Genomic DNA, 27,486 nt, shown 5'->3' with positions numbered 1-27,486 from the left:
ACTCTTCCTTCCTTCCATTCCAAAATGATTCTTACTTTAAAATAAGCTTTTCTCAAACACCGTGCTTTGCAATTAAATACAAATACATAATTGTTAAGCAGAAGCACAGCATTCATCTGTCATGAGCTTGGCAATATCTGATCATATTCCAGGTTCATATTTTGTATAGTAAATCATAAAGACCTGTTTTCCCCCTCGCTAATAATGGATGTAGTTTTTCTAATATTGGGGGGAGGGAGGGAGGGAGGGGTAATAAGTCTCTTGAAACCTGTAATAACCAGCTCTGGGAACAGGGCTTTTAAAAATTTGGGAGCTCAGGTAAGCGGCAGCTCTTTGGCATTCACCAGAGACAAGGAAGCACAGACAGAGACAAAATTCTGCCACCTACTCTATATCATTATAATTAGGTGTCATGCAGAAGTATGGAATTTTGTAACTTGATCTTCACACTTTGATTCCAAGGTTATTGCTAATGGCAAGTGGGTTCTAAATAAAGTAATGACAGGAAATACTTCCTGTCAAAGAAATACCAACTCCTTGGGGTGGGGGAAAGAGACATTAATTTATAACAGGCAGAAGATCAGGAACAAACTCTTTACATGCATATTTACCAGAGGCTATTAGCAAGATCTAAGCTTCTGCAAACTTGCAGAATTAAATGACCTACTAGATTTGCCCTTTAAGCTTCAACTGTGTACATTTTACATGGCTAACCATATACAATAGGGGGGGAGGCGCGCAATCCAAGGTCTGCTATAAATTTAAATTGTTTAAATTTATAAAAATAAATTTTAGTTCAAAGGTGGATGGAAAATGATAGTCATCTTCACATAAAAGACCAGTCATGATTGGTATCTGTATTTCACAAAGACCTGGGAATCTTTGAATAAAACAATTATGAATAAACTGTATTTAATCTCTTTTGTTGGAATAGATACTGTCCTTCACACATTAACATTTTGTGGAACAGATTTCTCATCTAGTTCTTGAGGATTGCTGGCTGAAGCATCTCTGTCTTTGGGGCAGAGTTCTTTCAGTTAGTAGGCTGAAAATATTATGTCTTGTAGCTGCTACTCACAAAGCACAGACAAACAATGGATTACAAAAGAAAACTACCAAATTCAGATTCATAATCTAATGAGCACCTTTATACCATTTACCGTATCTGTATATTATCATGGACTTGTGGATGGTCAGCATAAGTACTCAGGAAGGGTCTTCCATTTTGGTCCATGACATTTTGGGGGAATAGAGTTATCAGTGTGAGTGTCCTGATTCTAAATTCTGAAATGAACAGCTGATAATAGAGAACAAAATTCATTCTTGTTAAAGACATTTTTGTGTATTTTTCCTCATCTTTGAAATGTATCTATATAATTATTATCTTTGTGTTTTCCTTACCCCCACTTTTTTATATTAACCACAAAGTAATAAATAATTTTAAAAGGAGAGGAATATAATACTGGTTTATTTGATCAAGGTTAAAATAGATGTTATTTCTTTTTTATCTTTATCTTTTCATCTTTACAGCACTTTGATATCAGTAGACCTCATATGTGCATAGAGGTTATTTTCATTTTTCTTCTCTTTTTATATACATACCTATTATTTTATAACTACTGAATAACGATTAGCAGCATAGGTTGATCTTTACACTGTGCAATTGTTACAGTCACACAGACACACACACACACATACACATATAACATTTTTATCACATCTTATCCTGTTTTAACATCCTGAATTATCATCCAATTTTGCACATAAACATTTCTGGCAACTTTTATTATATGTGACATTATATATTGGGTTTTTTAAAATTATAATTCCCTATTAATATGCCTAATAAAATAACTCTGGTTTAAGCTCTATTTATTGTTTGGTAATTTCCTTTAGCCACTTTCTTATCTTCATCCAATATTTCTTTGCTTCTGGGCATGTCCACCTCATTTGCTAATATGTTCCTTGCTTCTGTTTATATTTCCAACATTCCATTGATCTGTTTGGAAACCTTTTTGCTAATCTTGCTGGGGGTATACAGTACTGCTAACATTGTCAATTTATAATTTTTTACTCACAATTTTCCCAGTTCTCTAATTCAATAGTGCAGCCAAAAATTTTTGCCCAGGTTATCATGGTTTCCTTAACCATTTCTTTTTTCATTTTGAATCTCAGTAAATAATTCGATTTTTAAATATTTTTTCCTCTGTCCTCTTTAGCATTTTATCCAGCTCTTGTATTTTTTACTTTTTTTTACATCTTTCTTTGTATCTCGGCTGAATTTGCAAGTAAGGCCACCAATCTATATTAATTCCCTGATTTTAAAAAATCTTGATTTGTTTTTAATTTTCCTTGGTCACCAATATGTCTTTGTATCTTGCTATTTTATCTAACTCCAACACATCCAGGTATATTAGTGGTTCCATAGGTGATAGCCAGACTGGTATTTTATTGTAGTGGTTCTTCTTCGTTTTTCCCCATATTACTAAGAGAGCCTCTCTAATTTGATGCCTTTGAAAATAGGTATGTGTTTTATTCTTCCCCTCCCATAAAAATGCATGGCAACCTAATTGTAAATGGTGGACTTCTATTGTCAAAATTCTTTTATTTTTTTCCAGTTTATCCAATATTTTTGTTATTTCTGATAAGCCTTAATGGTCTCATGCTGACCAGGACTGAGTGACAAGGCTTTAAGGATTTGTTTATAAATAAGGTTGAAATATGGAATGAAGAAACTGTTGTATTTTAAGACAAGACAATAAGTGGTTAAAGTTACCTACTTGTTTTATTTATTATTTATTAATTTAATTTATAGACCGCTCAACTCCTTCTGAACTTTGGGCGGTGTACAACATCTTATTGTGAAGAAGGGGGAAATTATTTGTCCCCCCCCCCTTTTTTTCCTTTTCTATTGCTATTTCTTTTTATCCCTTTATTTTTTTGGTCAGTTTTTATATGCGTTGCTGTAATGCTTAATAAACTTACTCTAAAAATGGAACTACAGGTCTCCTAGAAATATAACATGGAATAGCAATTTGTTGGCGTTTTAACCCTGGGAGCCCTATCCTCATGGTGCCCCATTTATGACCCAAAGAGGTCTTCCAGCTGGTGTCTCTGACAGTTCACTAGGCAGGAAGCCTGAATACAGAGCAGCAGACGTATGTTCCTGGCAAAAATCCCTGGCACAAAAAAGACTTGAAAAGAGAATCAGAGATTGTTCCCCATAACATGTGCAAAACAATCTGTGTGTCTGAGCCACAGACACGTAAATGCTCAGTGCTGGGCGGAAGATTTCCAGCGTCTTCCCAATTTTAAAAATGGCACTGACAACCTTTCAGAAAAGCCAGTGTGCTTAGTTTATAATAATGCAGTCCTGGTTTGTGTATGTGGGTGGGAGGAGTCACCACAGGTTTTACACTGTCATTACCAACTGTAGGTGGGAAGTCCTCATTTCTGTTTCAAGGCCATTGAGCCAGCACTGTCTGAACACATTTCCACCATCATGTAGCCAGCATGATGTCATTGAGTACTGCTATCGTCCTGCTGAAGTGGTATCAGAATTGGGTTCCTGGGGGGATGGTGGGTGACGGCATCCCGGTAGGAAAAATGGACCTGCATGTGCAGCTCCGCATCCCTGACATGTGCATGCACACGCACGCATGAGATTTGGCTTCTGCACATGTGCGGGAAGTCAAGTCTCATGCGAGAATACTTGTGTGTGTGAGATTTCACTATCTTTCGGCATTATTTTTTTTTTGCTTCTGTGAATCAGAAGAAGGCTGAAAATCAGCAAAATCTGACGCATGCGAGCATCCTTGTGCAAGATTTGGCTTCCTGTACATGCGCAGAAGCTGATTCTTGTGCCGATATGAAACCCTTGCCTGAGTGGTATCTATTTATATACTCAGAGTTGGCCTTCTCCGGGTCCCATCAACTAAACAATGCCGTCTGGTGGGAACCAGGGGAAGAGCCTTCTCTGTGGGGGGCCCAGCCCTCTGGAATCAACTTCCCCCAGAGATTAGGACTGCCCCCACCCTCCTCGCCTTTTGAAAGCTCCTAAAAACCCACCTATGTTGCCAGGCATGGGGAAACTGATACACCCCTTAGCTACTATGTTTTTTTATGTATGGTTCGTTAGGTTGTGTGATAGTTTTTTATAAGAAGGGTTTTAAATTGCTTTTAACATTAGATTTATACATTGTGTTTTGCTGTTTTGAGCCGCTCCAAGTCCTGGAGAGGGGCAGCATACAAATCTAATATATTATTATTATTATTATTATTATTATTATTATTATTATTATTATTATTATTACTCTCATTTGCCTGATTTTGAAAAGTTACTTTGGTAGAGGATGAAGTGAGGATGAGAAATCACCCTGTTGTGCGATGGTTGTTGGCTTTCCAGTTGACAAGCCCAGTGCCTTAACTGTTGAGACACCATAAAAATATATACATATACATGAAAATTTCATTGTTATACTCTTCTGTATTATATTTGTTGGGGTTCCCTTAGTCTAAGTAGTTTTGAATCATGCTTCCAGGGCTGGACAAAATTCTAATTGGCTTGCATTCTTTGTATTGTGCTTAAGTTTTTTCTGGGGCATTCTGTGTTTTGTGGTGGACAGTGGACAGCTGGAGAATTTGCCCTCCAGGTTTGGTTTCCTCTTTTTCTGTGGGGTTTAGTAGCTTGATTTGCACATGAGATCTTCCCTTTCCAATTTATCTTTCTGAGATGGTGTTGATGGTCATTGCTATTATCTGTATTAGTTTGCATCATAATTTGCTCTGATTTCTTTTTGAAGCCATCAAAAAAATGCTGGCATTTATGCAATACAAGGCAAGCAGCCATGATCATCAGATGTACCATTTTTCAGCCATTCTGTTGGGCTAATTTCCATCCAGCTGCATAGTTTATTGGAAACCTGAATCTTATGCTGGTGGGCAGGGCCTGCTGTCATAGACTTTTGTGCAGAAATAATGCTTGTCCTTGGTTGAGATTTCCTGCATGCAAATTGCTCCCATTTGTATGCCTTCTGAACAATGCCAGGTTCAGACTTTGTGAGGCCCAAAACTATATAAAACTATATAAATCTTGAAGGCTCTTTGTTTAAAATTACACCAGAAAGTCTCACAAAATAGGACATTTGGGATGATACAAAAAATTGAATATATACATATACATAATTTAATAGCAAGATACTTAAAATGAAAATTATTTTCAAATGAATGCATTTACTGATTACATATTTATAATTTGGCTGGCTTGATCTCTTTCATTTATAATTTGGCTGGCTTGATCTCTCTTTGGCTGGCTTGATCTCTCACACAGATTACAGTACATAATCTCTCTAATAGATTATGGTACACTTAGTCCAGAATGCAGCTGTGTGAGCTGTTGTTGGTGTACCCAGATACACCCAGATACACCCACATAAGCTCAACATTCCATTAACTGCACTGCATTGCACTGCACTGCACATACATTCCAATCGCAATTTAAAGTGTTAGTTATCACCTGTAAAGCCCTACATGGACTAGGACCAGATTATTTACACTTCCTAGCAACCACAAAGTTGGACTCCTCCGGGTCCTGTCAGCCAAGCAGTGCTGACTAGTGGGACCACGGGGGATGGCCTTCTCTGTGGTGGCTCCGGCTCTCTGAACCAACCCCCCCTGAAGATTCGCACTGCCCCCACCCTCCTTGCCTTCCAAAAGGCCTTAAAAGCATGGCTTTGCCGGTAGGCCTGGGGCCATTGAGCAACAGCACTCTGCTCCAGCTAGAAGTGATGAATGACAGATGGATGAATGTCTTTTAATATTGGGGTTTTTTTATTATTGTTTGCTGTTTTATTGTTGTATGCCACACTGTGAGTCTGTCAGGAGATGGTCAGCTTATAAATAAATTAAATTAAATTAAATTAATTACACATAAAAGCAAAATCAAATTATAAAAGACACACAAACAGCATACACTGCAATGCTATGAGGCCCTGCAGATTGTGAGGCCCCCAAATGTAGCTTCTTTAGCAGTTCTTCCAAAGCATTTGACACATCATATGGTTCAAGAATATAGAATGCCCCAATTTAGGGAGCATCTAAGAACAAACCATAACCAGGCAACATTGGCAGACCAAGCTACTACATAACCAGAAAAGTCCACTCTCCCATGCACTGATTTTGCTATTAGTCTGGTAATGAAAAATCTGCAGGAAAATAACCAAACTCAGAAAATACCAGCAACTCAACTTTTAAGCAATTGCTATTATTTTTAATGTTTTAATTATCCAACGGAGTTTAAACCTTGACTTGTTTGGGGTTTCCTCTTTGGTGAGCATCAAAAAACCTGAATGCACGCATGCATAGTAGTTCTTTAAGTTTTCTTGCTGGACACAACATTGCTTTTTTTTTTCACAGTAGTGTAAGACAAGGAAAGCAGGATGAGGTTTCTCTGTTCATGATGAAAGTTCCTATTGGGCAATTTTGTGTTTTATTTTCCTGCTGGTGTGCTACCTGGAACCCGACTGTTGTTTTTGAAATAGACCATTTCCTTTAACTTTGCTTTATAAAACAAGTACTGAACAAGTCACTGAAATATCCTTTTTTTTAAAAAAGTAGCATTTAGAAACCAGACTGACAACAGGGAAAGGAGCCAAACATGAATGGCCTGCAGTCAGGAATTCCCACCAGCAAGAAAACACCTACTCTGTCTTGTAAACAGCATTACTACTAAAATGGACTGCAGTCTTCACGCTGCTTGTTCATTAATTAGGAACTTTGCATTGTAGCGATGCTTTTACAGGGTGATTGTTCTGAATCAGTGGGGTGGAATTCACTCATTAAAGGCTATTCTGCCTTGTTTGCAATGGATGGTGTTCCATAGATCTATTTGAGCTGCTTCGTGCTTCATTTCTGATGAGAGCAAATAAGTGGAAACAAGCGTTGAATATTAGGAAGATTTTAGCAAAAAGGGATCCAGGTCAGATCAGATTCTTTGTTCAGATTCTTTAGAAACCATTATTGGAAAATTCAAATTTACAAATAAACAGTGATTTCAAATGAATCTGCTCACAGATGGTATACTGCATAGCCTTGTAGGGTTGTGTATTGTTTTATGGCATGATAATGTTATTATACATATCACCTTCATTTTTAAAATGCAGTATCTGTATTTCCAAAACATTTTACCATTGTATTGGACAAAATAAATAAATAAAATAAATAAAATAAATAAATAAATAAACCATCAAGATCAAGGAGGTGGGAAGATTAACTACTGTCACACAAGAAGGAAACCATGTGAAGACGTTGACCACCAAATGGGATTAAGAATAGATGGTCAAGAAATATCACAAAGAACATTTGAGTAGACTGGATTCTTGGAAACTTTCCATGGATAGACTATGTCTAAAGGTTGTTAATGAAGGAACGGCAGATGTGGAGCAAAGTTTATCTGATATGATAGAGAAAATGCAGAATGTAGGATTACATATAAAAAAAATAAAAATAAAAACAATCCCTATCCTAACCTGAATAATTTCCTGTTGTACACATGTACATATACAGTAACATCAACACACACACGCACGCACACACTCACACAGTTTCAATCATCTCTAACAAGTAAAAAAAGAAGGCCAATGGGTTTGATTTCAAGTCTTCAGACATTTAAAAAAAATCTGATTCTTTAAAATTGAGGTGGGGAACGATGATGGCCCCTTTAGGATTTGTGGACTTCAACTCCCAGAAAAACCAGTGTGGAGTCCACAAGCCATGAAAGGACTATCATTCCCCACTCTTACTTTAAAATCAACTTGCTTCTTTATAACAGAAAACAGAAATAAAAAATCTAAATAAACTTGTTTTTATGTAAATGTGATACTATGGTGTGAATAATACAGAAGAGCAAGAAAGCAGATAACCTTCCTGTGCCTTTAGGCCATTGCTGGCTGGGGAATTCTGGGAGTTGAAGTCCACACATTTTCAAGTTGCCAAGGCTGAGAAACTTTGCTCTAGGCCAGTGGTTCCCAAACTTGGCAATTTAAGACCTGTGGACTTCAACTCTCAGAATTCTCCAGCCAGCATAGCATAGCATAGCATAGCATAGCATAGCATAGCATAGCATAGCATAGCATAGCATAGCATAGCATAGCATAGCATAGCAGGCTGGAGAATTCTGGGAGTTGAAGTCCACAAATCTTAAAGTTGCCAAGTTTGGGAACCACTGTGTCCAGGCAAATAACCTATCTTATTCAAGATATATCATAGACATTGCATAACCCCTACAGAGACCTTGTGGAGGATTAGCCATGTCATATTCTAACCATTTGCCTTTAAAAAAATATTATTGACTTTGGGAGATACCCAAGGGACAACATTGTGAAAAGTATTATTCAAGAGCAATTGTATGATATTTCAGAAATGTAGAAGACTGCCCGCACCCTGAAAAATCATTTAAAAAGTATATAGCTCTTTGGCATTGTGAGAGAGATATTGGCTCTTTTGTAAACAAAGCTACTGTGAATCTCCTCCAACGCTGCGTTAAAGGGATTGCATAGAGGGTAAAGGAGTAATCGGCTATCAGAAAGGTCAGCCCTGATATAAACATATCCTTGAAGCAGTAGCACCTTTTATATTAGTAGAAACCAAGGCTGGTGAAAACAAGATTTGTGGGGGTCAGGAACTCCATTACGAGGAGCATAAAATCTTTCTATTCTCTGATGTTTGCCCAATGAAATATGGAAGGAAACATGAGTTATTGATTAACTGCTTAAAAAATAGAGACACCTTGGTCTGTATGCTAGCAGAAGGAAGAATTTCATATCAGCTTGCATCGGGACAGGAAGCGTTACATTCCCTTGATCCCAACATGAAAGTAATTTAAGTTACTCTGACTATTAAAAACAAGCTAGTGGTTATTACAGTGGGAATTGGGTGCACTTGCCCCGCCCTCAGCTGTTTAACTTTATCTCTCCAGATCCAAGGTCTGCAGAAGGACCAAAGGCTTCTTTCTAAAAAGAGAAATTTTTGTGAGGTAGGGATATAAAATAATTGCATCCCAAATTCCCCCAGGAATGTTCCACCTTTTTTAAAAAAAAGCAAATCAGTGTGGTGGCTGAGGGAGTTGCATTAACTTTTTAAAAATGTATAAGGTAGCAGAAGTATCTTTCCCAGCTTGGTTTAATTTTTATGTAGCCTGGGGTGATCCTAGCAACCCCAAATTCTTTGTAGGAGGCTTTTTATCACATACATCCTGGAAAGATCATGTGAACAGAGGTAACCTGAGGATATTAACCAGACTTGGTTGCCAGGTTCCCTTTGCTATATATTTCTGGGGTAGACAATCATCATTTGTACAATTCACAGCTGCTATAAATCACAACTTGAGCACCTGAGAAGCTGGGCTAAGGGCTATATGTACCTCTAGAGAAGGAGGGGCTCCTTTTCCAGGGCTTTTTCTTTCTTGAGGGCTAGGTTTGTATTCACACTGAGCAGTGTGGAACCTAAAGATGTGCATATCAAAAAAAGACTAAATTAGCTCCAATTCCCAAACTGGTTGCGAGAAAATGAAAAAAAAGGTGATTTTATTCTTGTGAAGAGAGGAACATGAGTGCAGCCATGTTTTTGTTATGTTATTTTATAATCAAATGAATCTTGTATGCGTGCAGAAATGAACTCTTATTTACCAGCAAAAATATATTTTGTACAAAACAGGATGCAGATTGTTGGAAAGCAGGAAATGTTTACCGAATAGAACATAGGAAATAACAAATTAAGGAAGTATGTTCTAGCATCATGACGAGCATCATGATGGGATGCTTTGTCATATAAAAGCTTCATGCTTGAATACGTAATTTTGCCTTCATGGGTTGTTTTCATCCTTGAAGGACCTTTGATCAAAGAATAAAGAGCTGACTGCTATTCATCTGGTTTCTTGGTGAATTTTTCCTCACATTGGTATATTTATGAAAATCCAACACTCCTTTACCTTTGGCATTGTGAGTTTCAGCAGTGGTCAGCTACAATTTAAAATAGGGGTCTCCAACCTTGACAACTTTAAGACTTGTGAATTCTGGGAGTTGAAGTCCACAAGTCTTAAAGTTGCCAAGGTTGGAGACCCCTGATTTGAAGTGAAATAAAAGATAGACCTTATTAACAAACACACATTTGAGTTAACTTCTTAAACTTGCCAGGTTCCCTCTACCATTTTATGTAGTTTTGAAAGATACTGAATCTGATTATCTTTATTTAAAGGAGGTGGAGGAAGATGGTTTTACAGGTATATCTTATAAAGATATAACAGCGAGATCAACGGCACCAGGCCTTCCGGAAGAGCCAGGTCTTCAATGCTTTATGGAAGGCCAATAGGGTAGAGGTAGTCCTATTCTCAAATTCCAGAAGATTGGGGCAGCCACAGACAAGGCTCTCCCCCGCAAGCTCACCAGTCAACATTGCTTAGTCAAAGGAACCTGAAGGAGCCCAACTGTGGGATCGTACCGATTGTATTTTGGTGTATGGATTAATGTATTGGATCAGAAACCAGGAAACTGCAAGATCTAGTCCCACCTCTGGCATGAAAGCCAGCTGGGTGACTTTAGGCCATTCATTCTCTCTCAGTCTAACTTACCTCACAGAGTTGTGTGTGAAAAATAGGAGGAAGAAGAAGTATCATTGCCTTAATTTACTCATAAAAGTAATCAAGGCAGAATAAAATCAAAGTAGTAAAAAAGCTAATACATAAAGACTATCATCTGCATCATAAACCTTTCTGATTATGCCTTTCTTCATCTCACAGACCACAGCAGCGGACAATGCTGCCAACCCTGGAAACGAGAGATTGAAATGTGTGTAGAGATTTTATATCATGCTGCACACATTTTTTCCTTAGGGAAATATTTGTATTGCTACAAGGAAAAGGTGTGTTACTGCAACTATTCCTTTAGAATCTGGAAAGTTTATGCTGAGTCAGTTGCTGAGGCATTCTTGCAATGCTGTCGGACATTTATTGAACAATTAGATTAGTATGGCATACCCTCCTGTGCATCATAATTTTTCCAGAACATCTGCTCTCCGGGTACTGGTTCATCTGTCTTTTCTGTGTATTCCCTCCCCCATACTGAATAGCTACTTTCTGTCTGTGGTACAGTCTGTTCTATCCTATATAGGAATTTTGATGTCCCACATTGAAAGAGAAAGCTGGATGAGGGCAAGCATAGCTCTTTCTGACTAGGAAATACATTCTTGTGTTCTTGTACTTGAGAATAAGCATGGAGAAATGTCTGAAATAAAAATAGGAAGGATAGCAGCACTGAAGAAATGTTATTGCCGACAAAAGATTCTGCAGGAGATCCAACCAAAGCAAGCAAGAGAAATATGGTGCCAGATATTAATTATATTTGGATTTAAGAGCTGCAGTTAGATGCTCTAGGAAGTGAGGTGTGGTAGAGTGGGAAGGATGCAGTGCACAGGCTGTTTTTGTGCTTTGGACTGGGACAGTGTAATTAATTTTCTTTCCCAGAAGTTAGCAGACATTTTCCAAATTTGAAATTATTCCACGGCTGCAGGAATGAAAGATGTCAAAAGTTTTGCCTCACCAGTTCCCATGGGTCTGAAGTCCAAACAGTCTTTTTTTCAGAGGCAGACTTAATGCAACAAGTTGGGAAAAAAATCAAAGAAAGAAAGAAAGAGAGAGAGAGAGAGAAAGAAAGAAAGAAAGAAAGAAAGAAAGAAAGAAAGAGGGAAGGAGGAAGGGAAGGAAGGAAGGAAGAATGGAAGAATGGAAGAAAGGAAGAAAGGAAGAAAGGAAGAAAGGAAGAAAGGAAGAAAGGAAGAAAGGAAGGAAGGATCCAAATCAGAACTAATTTTGGTTTCACCAAACTCTATTATCATGTTACAGATGGTTTTCATTTTCTTTCAAGCCATTGGCTTTGGCCAGGGTTGCATCATAATGACTTCCAGAGTTAATTCTGCCCAGTTGAAGAAAGTAGTCACATAACGTGGACAGGGATAAGGAAGGATGGCAGTGGGGGATTCTAATCTACCTTGCTACTGGTTCACTTCCTCCTACACCATGTGGTTGGGCCTTGCCAGCACATACATATGCACTGCCAAAAATTCACAGAAATAATCGCCCCTAAAGCCAAAAACAAGATGGTATAACAATATCAATATCAATATCAATATCAATAACAACAACAACAACAAAAATAACAATTTTTATTAGATTTGTATGCTGCCTCTCTCCGCAGACTCGGGGTGGCATACAAATACCTGTGCAGTACTGAAAAATCAGTATGCACAGAAGAAAATGTCAGCAATTTTTTTAAAAACAACAAAACCAAAAGATGATGGCATCCATGGACTGGCACTATAGAACTGGTGCGAACTGAGAGGAACCAACCTCTGGGGGAGAGGATAAAAAAAAAGTCAAGATGGCCATAGTGACTGGGTGACTGCCATCTTTTCACAGGTGTAACATAATATGAGACTTGAGAACTATACCAGACAAGAAGCACACCCAGGAGTATTAGCTTTAAGTTTATTATAATGTTACATTAATTCAGTGTTTCTCAATTATTTTCTGTTATTCCCCACCTATGAAGAAGTAAACATTTTGTGTCTCCCCCCAACTCTCCACCGGGACGATTGTTTGCAATATTCATCAGATTTTTGCTGAAAACCTCAAACGGCTTATCAGTGTAACTGGGGTGTAATCAGTGAAGGGCTACCAAAATTTTTACTACCATACTGTGGGCGTGGCTTATGCAGGACACCCTGCATTTTTTTTCAAGATCTTTCAGTGCAAATTGGGTGCTCTGGGGTGGAGCTCCATTTTCGCTACCCCATGCTTGTAATGTGTTTAAGTGATACCTTCATTTATTTGGCTTCATGCTGTCCACTGCCAACATTTTTAGACACAGTAAACATACTAGTCTTTCCTCGTCTCCCACCGTAGTCACAGTGAAGCCAAGCACTACATACGCTTTGTCATATTTCCTCATCTTAGCTTTCGGGAGACTTACGTTTGTCTCATTATCTCCGTCTCTCTCCTCTTTCCTTTTTATCCCTGTTAAGTATTTTTCTATGATATCTCTTAAAGTTTGTTATATGCACTTCATATCTCCTAGTCTTTGCTGTGTGCTATTGTTCAATACAATACCCCTACTCCCTGTGGCAAAACCTCCCACGTTCCCTGGGGTCATTCCCCCCAGCAATTATACCCCCTCCAAGAGGGGGGGCACCTCACTATTTGAGAAACACTGCATTAATAGAATCTTGCAAGTCTGAAAGTACTTCTCAACCCCCTCCCCCCATACTCTAAGAAACTAGAGAGGGTCTTCCTTCTAGTTAACCATGCTCTCATTCCTTCTGCAAGCTGAGCTGCCTCTTACCTGATCTAGTCTGCTGTGGTCTGCAGCTCTTCCAACTGTCTCCCAAGGTCATTCCCACACATACCATAGGCAAAGCACAAAAATGAGCTTTGATAGACAGTAGCAGCCACACTATTGACTTTTTAAAGCTCCCTTTCCTCCAGATGCATCTGTCCCAGAATCCCCTGCGCCTCCTAGAAATTCCATTTAGAAATGAGTTGCAGTTAAACCAATGTGGAAATGTTTTCTTGGGCTGGCAAACGTCTCAGACAGAAGAGCGATCACAGTGACCTTCATTTTTGTATCAAAGCTGCTTCTGTTTTAGATTCATGGAAAGGACAGAGACAGCAATAAACTCACAAATTCTCTCTTTTTGGATTTTTTTTTTACCATATATCCATGGTGAAATCTACTTCCCTACCTGTTCGGAAGCGTGCAGGTGGCTTTTTACATGTGCAGAGGGTTTTTTTAAAAAAAGAAAACAATGACATCCAGTCAAGTGGGCAGAGCATTGCAGTGCCACTGCTACCAGTTGCAGAAGAGACGGAGTAACGACTCGGGCACAAGAGCTGGATTTAAACTTGGGTCATTTTTATTATAATAAATTTGCATAATTTATTAATTAAATTAGCATGAATTAGCATAAATTTGCATAAATCAACTTACTCAACTATGACCCGGAAACAGTGGACCTGCAGGGTCAAACAAACACTTCCGGGGCGGAAATGACGTAAAAGGTCAACATTCCTGGGCAACTATGGGCGTAATCGATGCTGGTCCAGGTGAGGGACCTCTCCCTCACCTGAGACCCTGCCATACACTCGCATGAGGGGGGTCCCGCCGGCTCACTCCTACCCTGGGACTTCAATAGCGGGACCCAAAGACAGGTTCCCCCCAAGTGCGCAGGTAGCACCCACCATGGGCTTGGAGAGAACCTGTCAATCATCCCCAAAGATGCCCAAGGGAGAACGCGCAGTTGCTGAAACCACCCAGATTTCCGCCCCTAACCTGCCTACCCAATGACCAGAGGTAAGCCAATTAACCTAATTAAATGCAAAACACCCCCTAACCGCACATCCATCTCCCCAGTGTGGAATGGGCGAAAAAACAGCCTGGCCTAATGGGCGAGGCTGCAAAAAATTCCCATTCGGCCCCCGAAGGCGACCCCTAGGCACACTGCAAAATAGGGAAGGGCGGGTGGGTGTCTGCTCAGGCAACCAGGTCCGGGCGAAAAGGCTGTCTTCCCGGCCTGCTGCCCCTTAAATAGGGCCAGCAGGCCCCGCCCGGACCCGACGTCATGCCCAGCCACGTGGGCAGGGCATTCTCGGCCGAAATCTCGCCTCGCGAGATTTCGGCCGAAAACAAGATGGCGGCCGCCATCTGAAGGGTCCGAGTCTGCCCGGCCCTTCAGCAACATCGCCGTGGGGCCGGTAAGTCAGCCGGCGTTATTGCAGAAGAGACGGAGTAACGACTCGGACACAAGAGCTGGATTTAAACTTGGGTCATTTTTATTATAATAAATTTGCATAATTTATTAATTAAATTAGCATGAATTAGCATAAATTTGCATAAATCAACATACTCAACTATGACCCGGAAACAGTGGACCTGCAGGGTCAAACAAACACTTCCAGGGCGGAAATGACGTAAAAGGTCAACATTCCTGGGCAACTATGGGCGTAATCGATGCTGGTCCAGGTGAGGGACCTCTCCCTCACCTGAGACCCTGCCATACACTCGCATGAGGGGGGTCCCGCCAGCTCACCCCTACCCTGGGACTTCAATAGCGGGACCCAAAGACAGGTTCCCCCCAAGTGCGCAGGTAGCACCCACCATGGGCTTGGAGAGAACCTGTCAATCATCCCCAAAGATGCCCAAGGGAGAACGCGCAGTTGCTGAAACCACCCAGATTTCCGCCCCTAACCTGCCACGGAGCGGGGGTCAGATCTCTATCTTGGCCCCCCGACTCCCCCCTCTATCTGCGCCAGCTCACGCAGAGACCTCTGCAGGTCCTGTAAGAAAATGGCGTTCCCCTGTTCTGACAGGTGAACGCCATCGGCCCGGTAAAGCCACGGCCGATCTACGGTGATGAGGGGATGGGCCACTACCACCCCACCTAATTCTTTGACAGTTTTTCCCACGGCCTTATTCACCCTACGTCTAACCCGGTGGATGGCCCTAAGGGAAATGGCGTCCCTCCAAACGATCCTTGGAAGGATCTCTGACCACACCACTTGCGTGGTGGGCCATACCGTGCGAAGCCGCCGCAGGTCTTCGCGCGCCTGGACGATCAACGGTAGACCGCCAAGCAGGCATAGGTCATTGCCACCGAGGTGCAAGACCAGCCATCTGGGTGCGGCTATGGGCTGCCGACCACCCAGTCCCATCTGGGCGCGACCCTGGGTAGCCGCCCGCCCAGCAGCGCCGGGTACCGCCCTGAGATGCTGCGTACCCAGCAACGTCGGTAGGAGTCCCTCCCACCGCATACCCCTCCGGCCCATCCAAACAACATTGACCCACCGTCCCAACGACAGCTGGGTCCCGATGGCGCTTCTGGCTGCGGAGCGGCCGGCCCAGAAGACCATGCTGTGGCCACACAGCAGCGCCGTCGGTTTCTGCCTGGACTGGGAACCTGGAAGAGGACACACACAGAGAGGTTACCTAGCCTAAACCCTGCCCAGAATCCTCAGCGGGCCTAACATAACCCAAATATGCCGCTGACCGCCAGCGGCCGATCTCCTGAATCCGTTGGGCCGGGAAACCAGAAAGTGCCGCGCTAGTGGCGGCGCCGATACGGAACGAATGCGTTCCATAGCCGGCGGGATCCATGCCTACCTGAGACATTGCCTTAGACACTATTGCCCAGAATTGATACCGGGTCAGGGGGGAGCCATCCTGGTGTAGAAAAAGGTACCCACGCCCTGACCCACGCAAAACACAAAATTGCTGCAAAGCAGCCACCGGGCAAACAGACTTATCGGTGGCTGCGCTGAGTTCAAGTCTAACCCCTCTGTGTAACTGATCTGTCTTGGAGTGTCTCACCAAAAGAGAGACACCCCCCTGTCTAAAAGTCAGATCAGCGAGCTGGAAGGCGCGGAGCGACACGTCAGACTGCGAGGAGGCCAGTGCCTCGCTGACCCTAAGGGCCCCAAAAAACATGACACAAGTCGCTGCCCTGAACAGCCGAGCCTCGTAAAGAGAGGCACACAGACTGCCAAATGTCTGATTAATCAGAGACAGCTGCTGAACCGTCAGGGCCCGGCGAGTGTCAGAAGGGAACCCCTGTCGCTCCCTCACCCAACCTTCCAGCATCCTCCGGATGCGAAAATCACCCGAAAAATCACCAAACCCCCCCGCCTTGGACAGAAAGGCGAGGCCGGCTAACCTAGCCCTGATAGTCCTCACTGAAAGGCCACGCCCCTTCAGCAGGACACAGAATTCAGCCAGGTGCTCAACCGGGGCAGGCCAGCAATGGGGGTAACCCCTACCCTGCCTGAAATCCCCAAACTCCTTACCTGCACGCTGATAAGCCCGCAGGGTGCTAGGAGCTACCGATAAGGCGATCGCCCTGGAGGCCTCGTCTCTCCAGCTCTCGAGAGCCCGCCCAGGCTCCACAGGTGGGCCGGAAACACCTCTGGCGACTCTCGGGCCCACGGGGCCAGGGTCCGAAACCTGGACAACTGACCACGGGACAAGGCGTCAGCCACCCCGTTATCAAGCCCTGGGACGTGCCTAGCCAAAAACAAGGCGTTCAGAGACAAGGACCTGTGCACAAAATGGCGGACAAGCCGCATTACCCTGTCGCTCCGTGAGGACAGAGCATTCACAACATGGACAACCGCTAGATTGTCACACCAAAAATGCACAGTCTTATCCCTGAACTGCTCTCCCCAGAGCTCTAAGGCCACTATTAAGGGGAAAAGCTCCAGAAAAGTTAAGTCCTTAACCAATGAACAGGCACTCCATTCCGGAGGCCATGCCGACCAGCACCACTGGTCACCTAAAACTACCCCAAAACCGCAAGTCCCTGCGGCGTCGGAACACAGCTGCAGCTCCGCTTCCAAAAGAAGCTCCTGCCGCCAGAAAGACAACCCGTTAAAACGTTCCAAAAACTCCCGCCACACGCAGAGGTCAGCCCTGACCCCTGCACATAAGCGGGTACGATGGTGGGGCAAACTTAGCCCCTTCATCGCATCATACAACCGGCGAGAGAAGGCCCTACCAGGCACCACTACCCGACAGGCAAAATTAAGAATCCCAGCCAACTCCTGGAGCTGCCGAAGAGTAACCTTCCTGCAGCCCAAGACCGCCTCAAGCTTGGACCTGATTTTAACCAACTTATCCAGGGGCAATCTGGAAGATTGCTCCACTGAATCCAATTCAATACCAAGGAAGGTAATCCTGGTGGCAGGGCCTTCGGTCTTCTCGGAGGCTAAAGGCACCCCCAATTGAGCACAAAGGGCTTCGAAGTCCCGCATCAAAGCAAAGCATTGCTCCGATTGCGCAGGCCCGGCCATCAAGAAATCATCAAGGTAATGAACGACGGAACCCAGGCCACTACGCCTCCTGAGCACCCACTCCAGGAAGGTACTAAAGCTCTCAAAAAGGGAGCAGGAAACAGAGCAGCCCATAGGCAATGCCCTATCCACGTAAAACCCACCTTCGAAATGGAAGCCCAGCAGCTCGAAGTCGCCCGGGTGAATGGGGAGGAGCCGAAATGCCGACTTAATGTCGCATTTACCCATAAGGGCTCCCACCCCACACTCCCTAACCATGGCCACGGCCGCATCAAAGGATGCGTACCGGACAGAACAAAGCTCGTCAGGAATGAAGTCATTCACTGACTCCCCTTTTGGAAAAGACAAATGGTGAATCAACCTAAATTCACCACTCGCCTTTTTGGGGACCACACCTAAGGGGGACACACGAAGATTCGGAAAGGGCGGCTCCGGGAAGGGCCCAAGGACCCTGCCCTCAGCCACCTCCTTTCGAATCTTAGCCCGTACAATGTCCTCATGTCCGACAACCGACCTGAGGTTGTCGGACATGAAGGCCCGCCTAACACCCACATAAGGGATCCTAAATCCCTCGGAGAAGCCCCTCAAGAGCAACTCGGCTCTCGGGCGAGGGTGGTAGTCGAACAACCAACCCTCGAGCACAGATACTCTAATTGGGCTGGGCCCCTTTTCCCCCAGCCGGTGGGGGAGGTTTTCCTGGACCCCCGCCCTTCTTCTCCGCCCCTTTCTTGGGGCGGGGACAGACTGAAGCTGCATGGGACCCCCCACAATTCCCGCAGGCATGCTTGTACTTACAAAAGGGACGAAAACACGCCCCTTTTGCAGCAAACTCATGACAAGCGGGCAAGGCCCCCTTGCCAGCCACACCAGGAGTCGCCTTGGCCGGTGAAGCCGCGCCAGGTTCCTCCTCCATGAAGTGCCCACTATCCGTACGCTCACAGCCTTCCTTTCCAGACATATGCGTGGCCCGGAACCACAGGTCCGGGACCACCATATCCCATGGCAAATTAGGCTCAACCGACATTCTCATACGGAAACCCTTATCATAATGGCGCCATATGGTGCCCTTATATTCGAAGTGGGCCCTGGCAATCAAGTCTATATACTTAAACATGGCAGAGGCCATAGCCGGCTGCCTTTGTATCACCACAGACCCATAAGTAAGAAAAGCATACAGCCAGGAGCTGAAGCATTTCGTTACCTTGGTCTTCTTCGTCTTCTCCCCCGGGACAATCTCTTTCTCCTGCTTGGGAACCTCTCGGTTCAAAAGCGAAAAAAGATCCACGTATTCACCCCGCCAAATAGCCTCCTTGACCGACGGGTGAAGGTGGCATCCTAGAGGGGTGGACGGCAGCCCGCACGGTATGGCCCCCGCTTTAATACAAGCGAAGGGGTCCCATACCGAGTTGGCCGCTACACCAAAAACTCCCGCCCCATGAGGGTAGGGGAAAACCGGGAGCGGGGGCATGACAGGAGGGGCCGGTGGGACCCACCCCCCAGCACCTGGCACCGCTGGTGTCCCCGCAGGACCCGTCCCAGACAACGGAGCAGCGCCGGCCGCCGACGGCCCCGGAGGGGGAACCGGCGGAGCCCACACCTGCCCGCAGGCGCCCGCGGGGGACCCCAAAAAGCTGGACCCACTCCCGACCCCCGCCGGGGGAAAACCCGGGGCGGGGGGAGGAAGAAAGGACAGAGATGTAGTTTGTGGTGCAGCCTCACCTGCCCCGTACGGGGTTGAAGACATCCACGGGGGGCCCAATGGTGCGGGGCCCGGGAAAGCCGCCATCGGCCCTGCCGGGGCCCGCCATCCAAACGGAGCCGTCTGCCCAGCCTGGGCCGCCGCCGGATCTCTCCCCAACGCCGCGGGCACTTGATCGCTGGACGCTCCGGGGACCGCACCGCTCCGCCACTGCTCGAGCTCGTCGAGCCTCTCCAGCACCCTAGCCCAAGACATGGCAGGAGAAAGATCAGGTTGAGGGGCAGGAGGCACCGAGACCACCCCCTCTTGCTCAGGGACCACCCCTGCAGTCCCCTCCCTACTGGCCCGAGCCCGGGCAGAAGGCCTAAGGGCCCTCCTGGGGCGCGCCGCCGGCGGAGCCATAGGGGCAGTGGCAGGCCTCTTCTTTGGAGCCATCCCAACTTTTCCCCCCAAGTATACAAAGAGCCACAAACAACTGAGGACCGAACCCCCTAACTGAGTGGCAGGCACAGGTCCCCCACCGCAGAGCCCTACCTAGGGCCCGGTACCAGAAAAGGGGGGAAGCCCTTGCTACCCCCTAGGCCCTTATGCAATTATTTTATTGTATGCTCCTCCCTTCAGGGCTATTGGCAAACCCCCCTGGACAGGTAGGCCCAAAGGCCTGCGATCCGGCCTTCCAACAAAACCCAACCGGGGGCCCAGACCAAACACCCCCCCACGCCCTCCTCCCAGCCGGGAGGAGGTTACCAGTCCCCCTCGGGCCCGAGGGGGATCGCTGACAACAGCTCGCAAGTGGAGAGGAGTAAGGCCTCAACGACGTTCAGCAGTACTTTTCGCCCCCTCGGCAGGCCACAAAATGGCGGCCGCGACACGAGGGGATCCCAAAATGGCGGCCGAGCAGCACCAAAGAAGTGTCTGCTCAGGCAACCAGGTCCGGGCGAAAAGGCTGTCTTCCCGGCCTGCTGCCCCTTAAATAGGGCCAGCAGGCCCCGCCCGGACCCGACGTCATGCCCAGCCACGTGGGCAGGGCATTCTCGGCCGAAATCTCGCCTTGCGAGATTTCGGCCAAAAACAAGATGGCGGCCGCCATCTGAAGGGTCCGAGTCTGCCCGGCCCTTCAGCAACATCGCCGTGGGGCCGGTAAGTCAGCCGGCGTTATTCTTTGAACCACCTGCGGATGCCGCTAGCAGTGTGCCCAGACCGAGTTTGAACTGGTAGCATTTTATCCCACCTGCATCCCACATTTCTTGCACAAATAGGACAAATTCACTCAGCACAGGCTTCTTTCTCTGAAGTTATAAACTGCAGATTCACTCACAAATGCTATATTACATTCCCATTTAGATTTAAAGCAGACCTGTGCAGCAGTGATCCTTGCCACTGAAGTCCCTGTTTTTTCTTCCTGTTTGTGCTGAGGATTGCAACCTCCACTTCAGTTTCTTTTTTTCTTTTCGTAAAAGGGAACTTGTAGGAATGGACTGATTTCAAAAGCTCCCTGCTGTTGTTTGAAAGAACAAAAGCACACAATCCTCAAGAAGCAAAACAAGGGGGGAAAAGACACTGCAAAGTCACTGCTTCTCATGCATCGAACAGTGGGGAGTTTTCTATGGGGAGCACTGGGTGCGAATACAGAAGACATTTGTTTTCTTTTCAGTGACATATTTTTCCTCTCTCTCAGTTATGTTGCTTTCCTTATTGAGCCAAATGCTGTTGCCATCTGTGGTCTCAATTTCATCCTGATCTTGAGATATTTTCATACACGTTTGTCACAACATGATATTTGCATTGGGTGGTTCTTTATTTCCTGAAACTAATATCACAAAACTCATCTGAGGATTAGCTCTGAGAATGGAGATTCATATAAGTCAGTCAAACTGGGGTGGGGTGGGGGCACACTACTGAAAATAACAATAAAATAAATATGGCATAGAACCATAAATGCTCCTTAGGGCTACAGGCAGTCCTTGACTTCGATCAATCAATTTAGTGACCATTCAAAATTATAATGGTGCTGAAAAAAGTGACTTAAGATTGTTTGATGATGATGAAGCTGGATTTGAATAAGAATTGACAGCACACAAACACGAAAGAAGAGAAATGACAATGGAGAAATCAGAGTAAAAGTGGTGAGAGGAATTACCTTGAATTTCTTTTTGTACAAACTCATTATATATTCTTTTACTGGCAAATTGGAAGATCTGTGGTTTTAAACTTGAAACATTATGAGTGTTAAAGACAGAGGAACTAAGAAGTGAAAGTGAGAGTCACACTTCCGAAAGAGAAGCCATTAAAGAAAGTGGATTGCAAATAACTCAGAGAGAAAGAAAAGAAATCTACAGAACTGGACTTGGGGATAAATTTGATATTATATATATGTAGATTGTTCTGAGTTCAGGTTTTGCCCCGAACTCAGAACAATCTATATACATATACCCGTGAAAATCTACGAAAATGAGTGATATACAGACTTACAGAGTTCACAAGGAGGCACAAACTCCCAAAAGAAATACATTTAAATTCACAAAAAGGACAACTAGGAAATATATACTTATAAAGGAAAAGAAATAATAGTTGTAAAGCAGACACCAAAAAGAGTATGGAATGTGAGAAGGCAATACCAATTTTTAACATCCCGGCTTATAAAATATAAAGAGCTATTAAATAGTTGGTACCAAAAGGTTTTTAATAACCTGGCAGGGGAGAAAAAAACCCAAAATAGACTCCTGAAAAGGCCCAGGAGTTCTATGAAAGATACTTTGCGATGGAAGATGAAGCAAGAAGTAAAGAAGAAAGTAATGAAGAACTGGAAAGTACAAATTGAGAGGAAGTTACAGAAGAAAGAGAGAAAGATGGGGGGGAAGAATGCAAGAGAAAAAGAAGATAAAACAAGAAGGAATAACAAGTAGAGTATTAAGAGAAACTGGAACTACAAGAAAATGATACAAATAGCAGTGGGAGAAGAAATCAAACTGATTTGCCCCCGGAGGCGGAGTAAAGACGCTGAGACATGGATTGTGGATTAATTAAGAGTCATTTATTAATTAACATATTTAAATAACTTTAAATAATTTTAAATACGTAAATTTGAATATTTAATTCAAAACCAACTAAGGACCTGCAGAGCCAAAACTAACGGGGCGGAAATTCCTACCATAAAATTCCTTGGCAACATTGGGCAATAACTCCTTGCTGAACCAGGTGAGGGTACCACCTTCACCTGGATCCTAGCCATGCCCCTTCATCGTGTGGGAGGAGTTCACCCTCCAATCCCCGTGGGACATTGGATCCGGTGATTCCCATGGACATCCTCTCTCCAATCCCCGACGTTGCTCGAACCTCTAGTTCCTGGAGAGAGGCGGTCCATCACCCTTTAAGGATGCCCGAAAGGAGCATGCACAGTTGCTTCTAATGCCCATTTCCGCCCCAAACCTGCTCACCCCAATGACCAAAGGGAGGCCTATTTAATATCTAAATGCGCCACACCCCCTAATCAATCCAATCCACACCTGTCAGTGTGGAATAGGCGAAAAAACGGCTGCCTCTAAAGGGGAGGCCGCAAAAAATTCCTACTCGGCCCCGAGGCGACCTCCTTAGGACACACTGGTGATAGCGGAGGGTGGGCGGGTGTTCGCTTTAAAAAACGAATGCCGGGTCAAAATACAGATCGCCCTTAAATAAGGGCGATCTGAAGACCCGCCTCAGCAAACCGGCAGCGTGCTCTCATTGGCGCGCTGCCAGAAGCTGAACTTCCGGGTCCCAAAGAACCCGGAAGTTTGCAGCTCGAAAGAGCTGATTCACCGTCACCCCCGCCCCTGAGGCAATTTCGGCTGACGGTTTAAAAACCGTTGGCTGGGCATTTGCCCCCGGAGGCGGAGTAAAGACGCTGAGACATGGATTGTGGATTAATTAAGAGTCATTTATTAATTAACATATTTAAATAACTTTAAATAAATTTAAATACGTAAATTTGAATATTTAATTCAAAACCAACTAAGGACCTGCAGAGCCAAAACTAACGGGGCGGAAATTCCTACCATAAAATTCCTTGGCAACATTGGGCAATAACTCCTTGCAGAACCAGGTGAAGGTACCACCTTCACCTGGATCCTAGCCATGCCCCTTCATCGTGTGGGAGGAGTTCACCCTCCAATCCCCGTGGGACATTGGATCCGGTGATTCCCATGGACATCCTCTCTCCAATCCCCGACGTTGCTCGAACCTCTAGTTCCTGGAGAGAGGCGGTCCATCACCCTTTAAGGATGCCCGAAAGGAGCATGCGCAGTTGCTTCTAATTGCCCATTTCCGCCCCAAACCTGCCACAGAGGGGGGGGTCAGATCTCAATCTTGGCCCCCCGACCCCCACCCAGCCTCCTAAACCAATTCCTGGAGGCACCTCTGCAGGTCCGACAGGAAAATGGCGTTCCCCTCCTCTGATAGGTGAACGCTGTCGGCTCGGTAGAGCCAGGGGGTTCCAAATTTTATAAGGGGATGCTTCACTACACACACCCCTAACTCCCTAACCACCTTCCCAATGGCCTTGTTAACGGCTTTGGGTGAAATAGCATCCCACCAGATGAGTCTGGGTAGAATCACAGACCACACTATACGTGTGCCTGGATACGCAGCTGCGATGGCCTGCAGGTCTTCGCGAGCCTGGATGCTCACAGACAAGCCACTCAAAACACCGAGATCGTTGCCCCCGAGTTGGATCACCAGCAACTCAGGGGCTCCCTCGGATCGACACCACTCAAAAAACAGGGGGCGAAGCCCCTCCCAGCGCATTCCCCTGGGGCCCATCCATACGATGTCCATCTTCGAGCCCAGGGAAAGCTGCGATCCGACAGGAGACCTTGAAGCAAAACAGCTGGCCCAAAACACGAAACTGAGGCCCATAAGCCAAACTGCGGGCCGGGAACCAGCAACAGCTGAAACAACAAACAGAAGATTAAAACGGCCAAAACCAGGTCCCTATCGGGGGGGCCTGACGTATGAATGAAAGGCCGCAGACCTCCAATGTCCGATGGCCATAATGTGGCGATCCGCGAAACCAGCAGTGGCGGCTGCAGTAGCCGCGCCTATACGAAACGAATGTCTGCCGAACCTGGAGGGGTCCGCGCCCACTTGCTCTAGGCTCGAGTTGTAACAGCCCAGAACTGGTACTTAGTCAAAGGGGCCCCATTACAGTGACAAAAGAAAAATCCTGGGGTTTCCCCATGACAAGTGCGAAAGGCGGCCAAAGCCGCCACAGGGCAAATGGCACCAGCCGTTGTTGGTGCTAAAGCAATCTCCACACCGCGTCAGCTGGTCCGTCTTGGACCATCGCAGGCGTATGGAGACCCCACTAGGTCGTAGCTGCACGTCGCTCCGCTGGAGCGCGCGCATGCTAGTGTCCCGAACAGAATTGGCCAGAACCTTGCTCACCTGAAAAGCCCCAAAAAAGAGTGTAGTCGCTGTCGCGTGGAAAAGGCCGGCTTCATAATACACAGCCTAAACCACGTGTGGCTTAAGGCCGACAGCTGTGATATGGATAAGGGCTGCCGGGCATCGGCCGCTGGTGGCGGCCGTTCCCGGGACCACCCTTCTAACATTCTCCTAACCCGAAAGTCACTACACTTGTTAGGGAACCCTTGAGTTTTGGCGATGAATGCCAGACCTGCCAACTTGCCCAAAGTTCAACCACCACCACTAAGGAAAAAAATTCAAGAAATGTGAGACCCCACCAATGCCGGCCACCGCCCACTCGGCCGACCAAGCTGAATGGCACCACTTTCCTCCTAGCATGCCCCTGAAGCCAAGGGAACCCGAGGCGTCAGAGTGTAATTGCAAGTCTTCTTGGAGAAGCAAATCTTGCCGCCAAAAAGAAATCCCATTAAAGCGGGCCAGGAAAGTCTGCCATACCTGCAAGTCTTCTCTGGCCCCAAGGCTGAGCCGCACATGGTGATGGGGCGAGCTCAGACCCTGCATGGAAGAATACAGTCTGTGTAAAAACGCTCTACCGGGAGCAATTACCCGGCATGCAAAGTTAAGCAGCCCTGTAAGCTCCTGGAGTTGTTTGAGGGTCACCTTCTTAAGGCTGGACACCTCCTCCAGCTTGAGCTGACCTTTTTTTTAATCTTAATCCTAACTAAATCCTCATTACCCTGGAGTGACCTTAAATTCTTTGACATAAAAGCCTTACGGGGACCCTGATATGGAATCCTAAAGCCTTCGCTAAAGCCCTGCAGGATAGCAGCCGCCCTCTCGGGCGGGCGATATCCTCGCAAGAGTTCAGCCAAGCGCTCAAGCCTGACCGGACTGGGGCCCTTACGTCGCAGGAACGGCGGTTTCGTTTTTGTCCCCGCTGTTCCTGTTCCTACTGGGACGCGGGCACGTGTGGGTGGCGTGGGAACCCCCGCACTTACCGCAAGCGTGTCAAAACTTACAGGAGGAGCGAGCGCAAGAACCCTTGGCGCTGTACTCAAAACAGAGCTGGGCGGGTCGAACACCCTGCCCCACCGCATTGCGGGGTGCTGCTGGCTCCTCCTCCATCAAATGACCACTATCGGTCCTTTGACCCGACCCGCTCTTACGGGTCGCCTGAAACCATAGATCGGGCACCTCCCGATCCCAGGGCAAAGAAGGGTCATACGCCACCCTCATCCGGAATGCCTCGTCGTAGTTCTGCCAGGCATCTCCCGTGACCTCAAAGTACGCCATGGCGATGAGGTCTATGCAGTTAAGGAGTGCCATGGCCCTGCCCTGCTGTGCAGTCGCACCCCAAACCTGGGAGCATGCCATGGGCGTGCTGGACCCCAAAGGAGGGCCCAGGCCGGCTGGTCCTGCCGGGGGGTTAAGGTGGGTAACCCCTGTACAACCGGTGTGGGTGCAGTGTAAAAAGACTCACCCCTACCATCCAATGGGGCCCCGAGGGTCTCGGCCGCAGAACTGGCATCCCGTGCCACAGGAGTGCTCTGGTCCAGAGCTTCTTGCATATCCCCAGTGACAGGAGGGGCTCCCAACGCCGCTGAGGGCCCGGATCCACTGTGTGTCCCGAAGGCGGCTTCCCAGCGGGCGTCCATGCGGTCCAGGTGATCTAATAAAACAGAAAAGGATTGAGCTGAGACAACAGGCTCCGAGCCCTGAGGGGCCCTGGGGACAGGAGGGGTTTGCACCTGGGGGGTAGGACCTCTCGCCCCTGCCTCCCTAGTCCTCAAAGAGGGGACCCTCGCCCTCCGAGGGTGAGGGCCCTGGGGGGCCTGAGGAGCTGAACGCTTCTTGGGGCCCATGCCAAGCAAACCCTCAACCCAAGCCAAACTAAAATAGTAGGCCTAATAAGGCCTACTCGTCCCCAGCCACCCGGATGGGAGGTCCTGAGGTTGAAACCCGGGCAGACCCACTGCAGGGAAGCCCTAAAACCCACCACCCAGGTGTGGGCACACAACCGGGGCCCTTAAGACTGTAGGGACCACTAGGTCACACCACCTGATCCCCCGCCCTGTAAAAGGCCCACTGGCAGCCGATGCCAAACCCCTATGGCCTTAAATAAGACAGGGGGGGTTATCTACCCTGGAAACCCTTACCCGCTCCCCTACTGAGAAGCCCCTGGGGGGGAAAGAGGAGGGGTGGGGTATCGGGGGGGAGGTCAGAAGTGGGGGGGGCGGTTAGCTTTCCCCCCAAGAGGGGGGAGGGGACCTGCCTCTGAATCCTATCACCCAGGCACCTACACCTTCACCTCCCAATAAAATTCCCAGGACGTAAATAAAATCTAACCACAGAATCAGAGGCCAAAGGCCCCTGATTCGATACTGCCTCCGGGTGAGGCCTGCCGGGCCCCGCCGCAAGCTACCCCCCCCCCCGGAGAGTAGGCTGCCCTACTCTCCGTCGGAGAAATAACAGAAAAAGAGTCAGAGGCCCGCAAGCCCCT

This window comes from Erythrolamprus reginae, chromosome 2, assembly GCF_031021105.1.
Source record: "Erythrolamprus reginae isolate rEryReg1 chromosome 2, rEryReg1.hap1, whole genome shotgun sequence".
Classification (NCBI taxonomy): Eukaryota; Metazoa; Chordata; class Lepidosauria; order Squamata; family Dipsadidae; genus Erythrolamprus; species Erythrolamprus reginae.
Note: the sequence above shows the minus strand (reverse complement) of the source record.